The 14036-nt window shown below is 42.6% G+C and overlaps 1 protein-coding gene across 2 annotated transcripts in view; it reads right to left on the reverse strand.

Moving 5' to 3' along the window:
- Positions 1–14036, reverse strand: part of LOC104374562 (SAM and SH3 domain-containing protein 1) — a 579771-nt gene that overhangs the window by 64910 nt on the left and 500825 nt on the right. The window lies entirely within an intron of this gene.

Consider the following 14036-nt stretch of genomic DNA (forward strand, 5'->3'; position numbering starts at 1 on the left):
GTTTTTGTAAACTATCATTTACAAGATGCTGTCTGGGTTCTCAAGGCTTTACAGACGTCTTTTGCTTGAGCAGTGGCTCGTGAAGTTGTAGCCTGAGATTGCAATTAGATGGAAAGTTACTACTTTCAGCCTGAAACTATTCGGATGAATAGCCAGCTGCATGCCGTGCAACAAAATCCTAAAAAAACTGACTGCATTTGCTTTCTTTTTTCTCATTTACTGTCAAGCCCACCTCTGCTTGCCTGCTCCCCTCCCAGAACAGGAGCAGTTTTATAGGATCAGGATGACTGTGGAGGACAGAAGCAAGGACAATCCTTCTCTCCCTCACCAAAAGCTCTTCTCTGCAATGCTGGAATGCAAAACACCTGACAGTCCTGTAATGTTGTGATTAATATACCTACCTGCCTTTCCAGTAGAATGATATTTTTCCTACTGCTATTAGACAAGAAACCAAAGGAAAATACTTAGGAAAATATTACTCTCGACTGAACTTCTGGCATAGATCTATAACACAGATCACAGAACTTTCATCACCCTCGAGCAAGTCTATTTTTTTTTAGGTTAAAATCCATTAAACCTCACATTAAAATCCACAGGTTGTGTTGACTTTAATCCAGCAGGATCAGGGCTCTTTTTATATTAAGGGCTAATTCTAGAAAGTTGAGCAAATGATGTACCATTGGCATGCTCTCAAGCACGCTACAACATCTTTTCAAAAAATATTTTCAAAGATTAGTTTCACAAAAGTACATCCTTCACCCTTCTGAACCAAATCTTAAAAATCAAATAGAGGAGAGCTTGGGTTTATAAAAACAGCCACTACAGTAACAGACATCCCTAGCTTGCACTTCCAGGACTCTGGTCTAGACAAAGCAGGCGTCAGAGCGATAGGTACTTTCTGTCCTAGCAGTCTGCTGCCTCAGATAACTGCCCTCCACGTGTGCCCACAAAGCTTGTCTGAGGTGTACCAGACATTCGCACCACCTACACACTGTGCAGTGCTGGTGCAAGCAACCCTATGATCTCAGACAGTACCTGATCAAGTGCAGGCTCCTTAAGCTATGTGATTAAACCCAGTGTTTCCCAAAAGCGTCTGATTTACTGGCACGGTTTCCGGACTTAAGGGGCCCTGCCTGAGCCACCCATCCTGCACCCAGACACTGTCGGTACATACTGCACACGTCCAATACACTGTTAAATCACAGCAACTAAGATATGAAATTCTAGAGAAACTGGGATATTCATAAATCATATCCAAGCCCCAGGGAACACATAAGAGGGAGGGCAAACGGTAGCTTAGCACCAGCCTGCCCAGCTCCCCTCAAGGTCCAAGGTTAGAGCAGCACAGATTCTCAAATAGTGATAATAAAGCCCAAGGGAGCTGTTAAAAATTAGTAATGCTAATATCCTGTAGAGTGAAGCCCACTGAATTTAAACTAGAGATTCCTCCATCAAGTCACCTACGGCTGATTTAAAACAATCTCAACTTGCAGAAGCATTTTGTTCTCCCAGCTATAAAGCCGCATTCTTAGCAGTCCTATTTCCTTCCTTTCTCCTCCTTCACCCAAAGCTCATGCCAACAAGAGGATGGCGGCAGGACAAGGCCCCAAGGTCCTGGCTGAAGCTGCGATCCAGCAGATAGAAGAAGGGAAGGTCCACAGGTGTCGTGCTGCCCAGGTGCTGCCAGGTATCTCCAGCCTTTCTGCTCTGCACTGCAGGCGCTGCGGAAAGCGAGTGCACAGCTGAACTGGTAAGGCTTGGAAGCTCTGGTGCAGAAGTGCAAATCAGCAAAGTGCTTTTTACAAACCTCTCGTTTTAAAAGAAAAGGCATGTTGTAAGCTTAACCAGCAGGATTTGCGGCTTATGCTTCAAGCCTGAGGTAGTTTGTCTCAGGGCTCAAGAAAGAAGCTTCCTTCACAGGTAGCTTTTTCTGCTTACTTTGTGTGATTTATGTGATCGTTCGGATACATTTTTCAAATTACTGCAGGCTTCTAAATATTCTGATTTTGGTTTTATATACTACCTTCCTCGTAAAAATCTTGAAAACAGTTTTACAATCGTTTATGAGCTAAGCCTGAAAAACGCATACGGCAAGAAAGTACAAAGCACAAAATACACGGGGAAGAAGCTGGAAACCCATTTCCTGACTAGAATGGCAGGTTTTGAATTCATGAGGGACTTTTCCTCCTGTGGTAACTTCAGTTCAGTTGTTCTGTATGTAACATAACAGATAAGGGACATCTCTGCCTATCTGAAGGCATTGCTGTTCTGCTTCTGAAATACACAGGCATGACAGAGAAGAGCATCCAAAAGGAAATCTGGTTACCTAAGGTAAGGCTCACACGTTCTGGGGGGAACGTGCATGTTTTAATTACCTAAGCATTAAGCTTCATCTACGCTCCACACCACAATTTAGTTCAGGAAATTATATTCATTGAATGAAACCCGTCCAATTAGAAATTCATGAACCTTTTCACAGTTTCTGCCACAGGAGCTGTATCCATTTGAATTATAAATTTAAACACTCCTCTGCCGATCCCAAGAGCGGATTCATCTCACTGTGCAGACAACACTGTGCAAAGTGAGACCCGGATGAGCTGGGAAAATTCAGTGACAGAACCAGTGGAAAAGGAGATGGCTAAAATGCTCACAAATTTATCAATAATTTTATGAAACCATATCAGCAGGTGTAAATAAGGCACCTACAGCAGAAAACTTTTGTGAGAAAATTCTGCCAGTCTCTTCCCTCAAACGTTTTCCCTGTTTGCTCCGAACACGCCCTGCATGTTTTAGTCTACCTTCTGAAACGATTAAACAAAGCTACAACTGAAAGAGAGCCTGATCACCGAAGGTCTCTAAGAGCTTGTTTTACTTTGAAAGCAATCGTTCTGCCTGGAGTCGCCCACCACATACCATATTTCAGCCTCTGCAGACGTTCTGGAGGAGGTGAAGGGAAGCCTCTGTGCAGAGGGAGCACAGGTACGCAGATGTGTAATGGAAATCACCTACAAGTCACTAGCTATGGGTCACATGTCAGATGAACGAAATAAAAAAGACCTATTCCTGCAGCAACCGCCTCAGCAAGTGTTCAAGGGAATTAGCCAGCTCAGTGAGTTTCCAATGGCACAGATGAGTGAAAAGTCCCATTTTGAGTCTCAAACCGCAACCTCTGGACCATCCCCTTAGCCATTTCAGCGAAGAGCGAAGGCTTTCTGCTCCATTACTCTTGCACATTAAAGCCAGAGCTGACACATGCTAAATGGTAACATCCTACGGCAGCAGCAAAACTCTGGATCAAGGGCAACGAGCTGTATGGGAGGAATGGTGAAAAAAAATGGGATTTCAAACAATAAATACGTGAAATAACAGTCCAAATGTCTCAGTGCCTCATACAGCAGCGCAGACATAGGTAAACACTTAGGTTAACTACTGATGAAAAGCAGCTTCAGTGAGAACGTGCTGCTACAGCATTCATACGCCTGCTTTTAGTATCAAGTAGTGAAGAAAAATCATGTGCCTCAGCTTGACAGAAATGCTGGAATCTATCGAACGTAACACGTCACGGGGGGAAGCATTCGACGCTCTCCCCTCTGCCAACAATAAAAACAGAAGGGGTTTTTTGTCCATCTCAAATACATTGCATTCAACACTGGGGCTGGAAGCCACAGGAGCTGAAAAACATTCCACGATGATTTTGAAAAACATAATTCATTAGCAATTACAAAGAAACTGCAGCTTTTGTAAAGCCCTGTAACAATGACAAGCGAGGCCGTGCTAACTCATAAACCCACTTGTAACAAATGGAGGCTGAATCCCCCGAAATTACGGCACAAAGACAAAAAAACAACAGCAGAGAGCTTCAGAGAAAGGAAAGTCGATACAGGAACACAGCATTCTGCAGCGGGGAAATCAAATACCTTCTGATCAATTTTCCAAACAACATGAAACAAGCCCAGAACTCTGGTAGCTGTCTCTGTGCTGAAAATGTATTAATATAAAGGAGTATATATGTGATTGAGACACAGCAGGTCTTTGATTGATGTATTTTACACCCATTACCCAAATTGTAAAATAGCAAAGTGCTCTTGTGCTGGCATAACTGCATCTATACTAGAGCTCTTGCTGGTATTAAAAAGGACAAGCAAGAACTGTCATTTTTGCCTAAAAATCTCAAGGTCTGCAAGCACCAACTTTTATTGTACAGGTGAGGCCAAATAGAAGTTTTGTGAGGTGAAATAATCATGGAAAACACAGTGAAAGACATGGGGAAGAGTTGTGATGTTTCAGAGCAATGGGGAAAAAAACCCCAACACATCAAAAATGGTTAAATGTGCAGCTGGAGAGGGCTGAGGATGTGACACAGGTGAGGGAGGTGAGAGGCGAAGGCCAAGTGGACACTGCCCAAAGCAAGGGACCCTTCTTGTGCAGGAGGTGACAACAGGCCCAGGGAAGAGTTGCTGCTTCCCCCAGGGAGAGAGTTTTGGTGTGTGGGAAAACAACACAAGAAAGGGAGGAAATAAACAAATAAACAAACAAACTGGTTTGTTACAGTGTACTCCGGAGTAGGAACAGCCTGGTCAGCCAAGTACAGATTCCTCACCCAGTTGCTGGCCCTCCGGCATGGATGGATACGTCAGCGCACGGGTACCTCAGCCTCAGTCACCACCTGAACTGATACCCTCAAATAATTAGGAAGTCAGCACCTCTGTGAACCCCCACCACCCTGCACCTTGCTTTCCTGTAACTGCATGGCCAGGAATTTGGAGTGGTTTTGAAGCGAAGCACTCACAGCATCACTGATGGGACAAAAATAATCACAAGGAGTCCCTTGCCTTCAAGGCCATGGTAGAACACGCCAAATTTCTTCCTAAGTATCGACGGTCCTGATAAGTTTTTAAGTGATCTTGAAATTCAGCATACTCATTCCTCAGGGTCAATGATGTTTTCCACTTCCCACTGCGAAACACTTTTCACATCTTACCGATTCTTCATTTTCACGTACAGAAAACAACTACATTTGTATTAAGCTTATTTGCCATTTTCTCAACTTCTCTTCAATACTTTCAAGATCAACAAAGGATATACTTTCTTTTTGAAAACTGGCAAGGAAAGAGAAGGAGAAGCCCAGGCTAAGCCCAATGCTTCCAGGAAACCTCTACAGCTGTGCTATAAATAAATCCTTTCAAATGGACGTCCCATGGAAACACAGGCTAACAACACAAGTCCACTGCACGTTGTATTTGTATTCATGCTATATTTGTGCACCTACAGGCCAGTATCAGGCCTCCAGCACATGAAATTTCAGATGATCTATATTGCAAATGAATAGCAGCTTTCACATGGAATCAGTCAATATGCTCAAGGCTCAGGGATCCTTGTGAAATGGGTTGTTACTATAATACTAATGAATTTTTACAAGTACACTCCCTTTCACAGCATCATTTATCGTGCTAGCTAACATTTAAAAATTCTACATTGTTTTCAATTTGTGTTGTGACAAACAATAAGCTACCAATGAATTATTCAGAAGATCTTTAGCAGAAAACACGAACTACAGTTGACTTTGAGTTACTACGCCCTTAAAAACCCTGGTGAAATTCAGGAGTAGGTAAATCAGAAGAAAGCACTACTCATTAAGAAATCCACAAAGAAGCATTTTTGGTATTAATGCAGATGCATGGAGTACCAGCAATGAAGTCCTTCATTCAGGGGGAAAAAAAAAAACCCAAACAAAAATACTTTGCATTAATTTCATTCTGGGAAAGCACATTTGTTCTACTTTGTTAAAAAGAAGACAGATAAAAAAAAGTTCAAAAGTTATCTACTGGAAAACAAAGGACATTTTAGTTTAAAACCTTCCTCCCACATTTTAATTTTTTTCTTCTAATTTATGCCAAGCTGATAACCTGCAATGCACTTTGTATCAGAAACTTCCATCATTACAGTCACTGTAATGCGCAAATTGGCTATGGCAGCAAAATTAGATCATTCTCCCCAATGCATCTGCATGAGACACCTCACATTGGAGAGACTCAAAACAAAAACCAAACACCTGTGAAAGAGATCCATCTCTTTCTGTTGGATGCTGTAGCTGTGATGGGCAAAACCAAAATTCAGAGCTCAACAGCATCGTGGGTAGTGGAAGAAAAGCACTGATGCATGAGAAACCTGGTGCCAGCCTTGTCTCTACAACTGTTAGCCTTTGGGCTGCCTGTTGCTGCTATCAGGCCACGCTCTTCAGAGCTCATGACCTCCTCTTGACTTCATACATCTCTGTGAAAACATGCACCTATATCCAAGCCTCCAGTTTTAAAAAAATCCGTATGTATAGAGGGACATACACCTTCTCTGTGTTTTCTTTTAAACGTGAAATCAAACCTTTCAGAACAGGACTAAAACCCTTATTTAATTAAAGAAAATCTATCAGGCTAAAGACTTTCCCACACCCAGGGCAGAATTTCTGAAAGTTTTAGTGCTACTTCTCAGGAAGATGATTTTTCTTTTTCATTTTTACAGAAGTGAAAGAATCCAGCAGAAAACAGGAAAAAGAGGCAACAGAACCTTGTAACAGAGAGTTAAGCTGAGCCAGGATCTGAGCCACATTATCCCATATCCTCAACAAGCAGTCTTATCATGAGGCTGTCTCTACATGCACATTAACTGGTCTTCTCATTTCTCCACAAACAAATTCAAACAGCCTCCTGTTGCATCCTTTCATGCAAAAAGAATGTTGTCAAAACTTTAAATATTTGGGCAAAATGGATTCTTGCTTTCCAACCAGTAAAACTGTACCTCTTTTTCCCTCTTTCAGAGGTTAAAAACATCAACAGCTGCAAGCTCAAAAATGCAGACATCCTGAACTCAGGTCTTCGCTGGCAGAAAGCCTTGCAGGACTAGCTTTCAACCCACCCACTCTCAGTGTTTTAAACTCGGTAGGCCTTTTCTGCTGATTTGCGATTTCAGTTTAATATTTTTAATCCAGTTTAGTTTCCCCTTAGTGGCTCCTGTGTTCATTATTTCATGAGAAGACTCCAGTCGGAAAGCCGTAACGGCATGGGATATGCTATGTACTTCATCACTTATAAAAATGGAGGGCTGGTGGAGTTTGACTCCTATTTCAGCCACTCTGACTGTAGAAACAGCAGGAGTACAGATGAGAAAAGGTTTTGAAAATACTTTCTATCCAACAAACTTGTGTCAGCATATGGGAAACTGACTCTTGGCTAGCAATTTTTATTACAATTAACTCATTCTGAAGAAATAATTTCTTTCAGGATCCTTTTTAAGAAGACATACTTGAAGCAGGAAAGAAACTGGTCATACTGGGAAAAGATTTAATGTTCTTTTTGGTTTTAATCTGACTTTTATACCCATTTAAAAAGCAGAATCAATGTCTAACTTGAAATCAAACTGGTTTTGTTTACTATGTAGGTATGTGAGACTTAACATCTGAAAATTAAGATGGGTAATATGAATTCATTCCCTAGAGCTAGGCACTGAACTGTTTGCTCTCAACCTGCATAAATGCACTCCAGGAATGTGAGGGGTTGAGGGAAGAGAGACAAATGTGGATAGTTGGATGCTAACTTCAAAGTCTCCTAGAAAGTGAGAGAGGAATTAATTTCTTGAACAAGAGAACTGAAAACAAATTAACCATACTAATGCAAAAAAGGATTAGCCCACAAATTGCTGGTCTGTATTTATACATCCTCCCTGATATAAAAACTGCCTTTGATACAGAGACTTGTAAATCAGCAGTTCTCTCTTTACCTTTGAAATTGAAACCTATATTTGATGGATGCTTTGGGCCAGATCCGTACTTATTTAAGTCTTCATCACTGGCCATCACATGATGATTATTATCAAACTGAATTTCAAATCAACTCTGATGCATTGTATTTATGTTTTAGGCCCAAAGACGACATGCAAGGTTGTTCCCATCAGAGGGAAAAATTATTATTAAAGGCAATTATACCATTTGACACAACTCTGTGTTTATACAAAGAAGACGCACAGCATCCTTGTTTGAGGATATTAAGTAATCATTGCTTTCTACATATTCATGATAGAAATCTGTATCTACACAACTATTGATAGAAATAGTCTTCATTTTCTATTTACATTTAAAGTAAAAACGGACTAGAAACTCTTATGCTGAAGATGGAGTAGTTAACAGTAATAGCACAAGTGGCGGTGCAGCAAACGGAAGCTGTGCTCTATGGGATTACTGCTGCAGCAAGCTTCGCTTTGAAGGGTAATGGTTCGACAGTGACATCTGACAGCTTCAATACTAATGAGCACAACTGCTGGTAAGGGGTTAAATTAAAGGCTTCTATCACTCCATTAACAGCTCCCACTGTCAGGCCCTCCAGCTCAGCTGTAGAGCTCCAGCCAGTTCCTAGAAAGTTCAGCTGTTCTGCTGAAAAGGCACAAGTGGGCTCCTGCCACATAACCAGCACTTGGGATAGAAGGTGGGTTTGGCCCTGGCAGACCAGACAGCAGAAAAGTGGTTAATATCGGTTTCAGTGATTCTTAAATTTAAAGGGTAACAAATCTGAATTCTGAAGATTCGTCAAATAGCTGGAACACACTCATCCCTTCCTTTGCTCAAAGCAGGAGGCTGAGCAATTTTCCCAAGGAGAGGACAGTGAGGACCAGAACCCTCTCCCCAGGGCCACAGCAGCCTCCTAGTGCGATCCCTGGGGCTGACTCCTGCTCCCTCCAGCCCAGGGGCATCCCACCACTTTCAGGCTAGTGCAGGACAGTGATGCACAATCTTGCTTTGCCTTGTGTTTCTATGCAGCACAGCGGTTAACCCGTCGCAGACCAAGTCAGGGTCTTTTCCAAACAAAAGGCCAATTGTTGAACAATGAAGAAATCTAGCACCAAGAATGTCTACAGAGGGAAACATAATTATGACACTGTTACGTGATGCTTACAGAGAAAGCGTCTGAGCCTCAGCAAACAGCTGTCCTGCAGTAATCACAGAAAACTCAGACCTGTGGAATCTGCAAAGAAAGCTGCCACTGCTGCTCCAAGTAAATCATCTGCAGTCACCGTCCATGACTATTCACTGGAGAATTAGGAGTGCTTCAGTAAAGCCTTACAAATGATTCTCTCACGTAACTTTTTCTCCCTGCACAGTTAGACTACATACTCACTATTCAACTGCTTAGACCATTTTATTCCTGAAGTGGCAACTACAATGAGCTTCTTCCAAAGTTCCACTTGCAACTGCAGCCTTTCTCTCCACCAAACTGTGGGTCACACTTGACTTCAAGGACGCACAGAATTGGCAACGCAGAAACAAATGAAGCACAAGTGCAGAGCGGATTTGCACTCCAAGAGCCACCCGCAGTTTCTCAGTGATGCAGTGTGTGCAAGAAGCGTATACACTTCATTCCAGCAAAGCCTCTACAGCTCTGCGCGCCCTCATGCACCTTCTTATTCACTCTATCCACTCAGAGCCATATTTTACCATTAAAAGAGTATTGCAGGCACAGTTAATCAAATTCTAGCATTAAAAACGCTGGCATGCACAGCTTTGAATCTTTATAACTTGTCTTCCAAACATACATAAAGTGAAACAGATCCCTCAGCAATCAATAACTACTTTGTTCGGAAGTCCATTCAAATCCCAGCCCCTTCGCTAATAGCACTAAACAGTGTGCTTACATAGACTATCCAATGGCACAAGAGTTGGCCATAAGTTTCAGAGATATCCTGATGAACTAGGTAAAACTATTGAATTGAGTATGCCTCATCTGTACTGCTGCAGAGGAGGTTCAGCCCTGTCACATGCCTCAGCAGAACTGCAAAACTAAATAATTGGAAGGAGGTCACTTAAAACTGTAAAGGCAAGAAATGACTTTGCATCTCTGGTGGCCAGCTAGATAGAGCAAGCACGCTCCACATTAAAAGCCCAGCTGATTTAAGGACAATATAAAGGCCAGCTTTTACTGTCTTGCTGCAGAAACTTGGGGCTTGATCATGACTCCTACTTCATTTAACTAGGCCTTCCCAATCATCTTTTAAACAGGTGCATATATTGTCCAGAAATAGACCAAAACCAGCCAAACAAAAACCCAGAAGATAAATGAAATATTATGGGCAATGAAGTAGCAAAGCACGAGACTAGAAGTGACAAAGAAAATGTTGACAGCTGGGACGCATGTGTAGTAAGAGAAAGAGCAAAGCAGAAGGTACGCGGAAATCCTCAAGATAAGAAGTGTTGAGCCAGACCTCGTCCTGGAGACAGATAAAATATGTGGAATAAAGAACCATCAGCAAAACCATTAAAAAAAACAACCAATTGCCCAAACCCCTCAAAGAGAAAGGCAGTAGGGAAGGTACAAAAGAAACGTTAAACTCTCAAACATCTAGTAAATCAGACCTACAAGTCCAGAGACCTTGGTGCCTCTCAATGACGCTGCAGTACTGCTATGCCTGATAACAACTCTCAATTACAATCTAAACCAAATGGCAGCCAGTCAAAAGCTTTAGACTGGGAAAAATCTATTGAAGTCAAATCACTTCAGTTAATAATTTGCTGCCAAGCGCTTTCAGTGCTGCTTTGTCATTGCTGGCAAGCCCACAGCAAGCTGCCTGCCTGCAACAAGCAAAGGGTTTGCTGCGGGAAGGGAGCGTGCTGTGTCTTGTCTCCTCTTCCCTCCAGCAAACACGAATTACGCACGCAAAGCCCAGTGAACAAATGACCAAACACCTAGTCTTTGCAAATGTCTTTGTGTAAGTGTTATGACTCAGTTTGCTGGTAGGCCCTCCAACTAAACTAACTTACTGCAGTAAGGAAAATCTGAGCAAAGTAAATTTTAAGCTGTAAAAACACCTGCAAGAGTTTCTAAACGCCTGGGTTTTTGCAGCCAAGATCTGCTTGTTTGGGCAGGTGCTGCCACTGTTATGGGAGTGTCCATGGTACAAATTCCTCAGCTCAACTGCCTTCAGAAGGGAAAACCGCCCCGGCTTCTTGGAAAGAAATCTGCTCTAATCATGACGGCAGCAAAGCGTCTTAACTGAAAGCCTCATTTTTTTTCTGCTCAGACTCCCCTTAGTACCTTCAGGTTTTTTCCAGGTCATGGTCCTAACAGTGTTTAGTTACAACAGCCTGAGGCTCTCATCAGTGCATATACCGCTGGGGTGGGTACTGGGTTTGCATGGCAAGGTTTTGGTAGCCGGGGGGGCTACTGAGGTGGCTTCTGTGAGAAGCTGCTGGAAGCTTCCCCTGTGTCCCATAAAGCCAACACCAGCCGGTTCCAAGACAGATCCACCGTTGGCCAAGGCAATCAGTGACAGTGGTAGCTCCTTTGCGATAACATAGTTAAGAAGGGGGGAAAAAACCCACTCCCATTCAACAGCAACTGGAGACAGGAGTGAGAACATATGAGAGAAACAACTCCACAAACACAAAGGTCGGTGAAGAAGGATGGGGAGGAGAGGCTCCAGGTGCCGGAGCAGAGATTCCCTTGCAGCCCGTAGCAAAGACCATAGTGAGGCAGGCTGTCCTCCTGCAGCCCATGGAGGTCCACAGTGGAGCAGAGATCCACCTGCAGCCCATGGAGTATCGGTGGAGGTGGATGTGCCCAAAGGAGGCTGTGGCCCTGTGAGAAGCCTGCGCTGGAGCAGTTCGTGAAGAACTGCAGCCTGTGTGAAGAAGGACTCATGTTGGAGAAGTTCATGGCAAGCTGTCTCCCATGGAAGGAACCCTACACTTGAGCAGGGAAAGAGTGTGAGGAGCAGGGAGCAGCAGAAATAACGTGTGATGAACTCATCTGCAACCCCTATTCCCCGTCCCCCTGTGCCGCTGGCAGAGAGGAGGTAGAGAATTCAGGAGTAAAGCCCAGAAAAGAAGGGAGGGGTAGGGGGAAGGTGTTTTAAGATTTGGTTTTTATTTTCTCATTACTCTACTCTGATTTGGTTAGCAATAAAGTAAACTTTTTCCCCAAGTCGAGTCTGGTTTGCCCATGATGGTAACCGGTGAGCGATCTCTCCCTGTCCTTATCTTGACCCACGAGCCTTTTGTTCTATTTTCTCTCCCCTGTCCAGCTGAGGAGGGGGGTGACAGATCAGCTTTGGTGGGCAGCGGGCATCCAGCCAGGGTCAACCCACCACATCTTTTAAAGTTTTTCTTGTTTCAGATCCAGTTCTAACACAAACTGCTCCTGAATAATATTGTCTCTTATTCAAGGTTATGTGCACTCTGAATAAGTGCATGCCAACGGATACAGATGGGTTTTCAATTACACAAGGTTTTGTTAAAAACAAGCAAAAAATAGTACATTAGTAAATGTAGCTGAAACTGCAGAACCATCTCCTGTATGCTACACTAGGCTTTCACAGATGCCAACAGATCCCACTATACGAGTTAGATCAAGTGTATTGCAATGTGCTCAGGGTGCTACTTGCTTCTCTAAAGAAACCATAGTTTTATGTACTTGCATTGGCTTTCAAACCAGGAAGAGACACACAGTGCAGTTTATCAGCATCGAGTTATTTTCCCTATCCTTCTAGGCTGCTCTTCATTTAGCTTAATCTATAATCATTCTTCTATATCTTTCAGAGAAACTGAAGGGTTAGGACAACAAAGTACTGAAGCACATGGCTGGCAACAGCACTCATATGTTTAAACTTTGGCACGTTTTTGCATGCTTTACTGGATGGAGTCCTGATCCCACAGGACAGGGTACAAGCAGTAAGAGAAGTTAGTAAATAATACAGGATATTTTCATTTTTCATTGCACGGAACTGCAGTTCCTGTAGAAACTGCAACTTTCACGTTTCACAGTGCATAAGCTGCAGCTTCTACACAACTAACCAAGCCTTTAGAGGATAGACAGATCCTTTTAAATCTGGAAAAACGAGTAAATCACACACTGTCCAAGCATATCCAGAGGCTGATCTTTGCCAGTTCATCGGATCACACGAAAAAAGAAGACAAGAGGGTGGAAACCAGTCAGTGCTAGGAAAGAGTAGAGGCTGCAGCGATGACAGGGAGATTACTGGAAGTCAGTTTCACTATTCACAATCCCCCATAAATGCATGCAAATCCGCACACTCAGGTATACGCCTCATGCACCGAAATTCCATGAGGACTCCTATGATTGCTAAATCACAAAAGTGGATGTAACAGTATTCCTTAGATGTTGAAGACTTACTGGTACTCTGCACCTTCAAAAATGAGCTCCAAATATGGACAAAATGGCAATGCAAAAACCAGATCCATTTCTGATTTAAAGCAATGCTTCAAATAGAGAAGAAACAAAACCTCTGGAAATCAATCCACCAATTGTCTGCTGTTAACTTTCTCCAAAGTACATGATGACACTAAATCAAGTAAGTTATACTTGTATTCACAACTAATTTCATTTCTTTCTTGTGTTTCCTTGTCCTTGACAAGTACTTCATTCTAGCTCCTTGTAAAAATTGCATGGCAAAAGTATATACTGAAACAGAGGCCTGTTTTCAAATCACATGTAGCTTTCTAGAACTTTAAAATGCCAAAATTAAGTTTAAATAAGGTGAGAGCATTGATTTGACATGATCTTTATCTCTACATTGCTTAAACAATAACTAAATTGCCTCCCAGCCGTCAGGTTGAATTAGACACTATTAATTACAGAAACGCAATTATTAGCCTTTTATACTAAGTTTTGTTTGCTAAACTTCAGTACCCTTCACATCTAATTAAGAAACAACTTTTAACCACACAACGTTGCACATTTCAGGAGGCATGGATTGAAGGGATTCTCTCAACTCTTCTGCAGCTGCCTCCCTCAACAAGGCTTTGAAGTGCCTGCAAACATTCAAAATGCTGCTACTGCTGTTTAGGTACTAAAATGTGAGGTTATCTCAGTAGATCGCTCCAGTCCCTTTGCTGGCTATGCAAGATATCTGCTGTAAAAACTGTTCTTTGTGGCCTTTGCCTATTTGCTACTAAACTAATCTGTTTTCTTTACACGTCCTTGGCTTCTTCAGCTCTAGCAAACGCTCGTCTTTTATACCATCCCTTTCTATCGCTTCAA

This window comes from Tauraco erythrolophus, chromosome 2, assembly GCF_009769465.1.
Source record: "Tauraco erythrolophus isolate bTauEry1 chromosome 2, bTauEry1.pri, whole genome shotgun sequence".
In the NCBI taxonomy this organism is placed as follows: Eukaryota; Metazoa; Chordata; class Aves; order Musophagiformes; family Musophagidae; genus Tauraco; species Tauraco erythrolophus.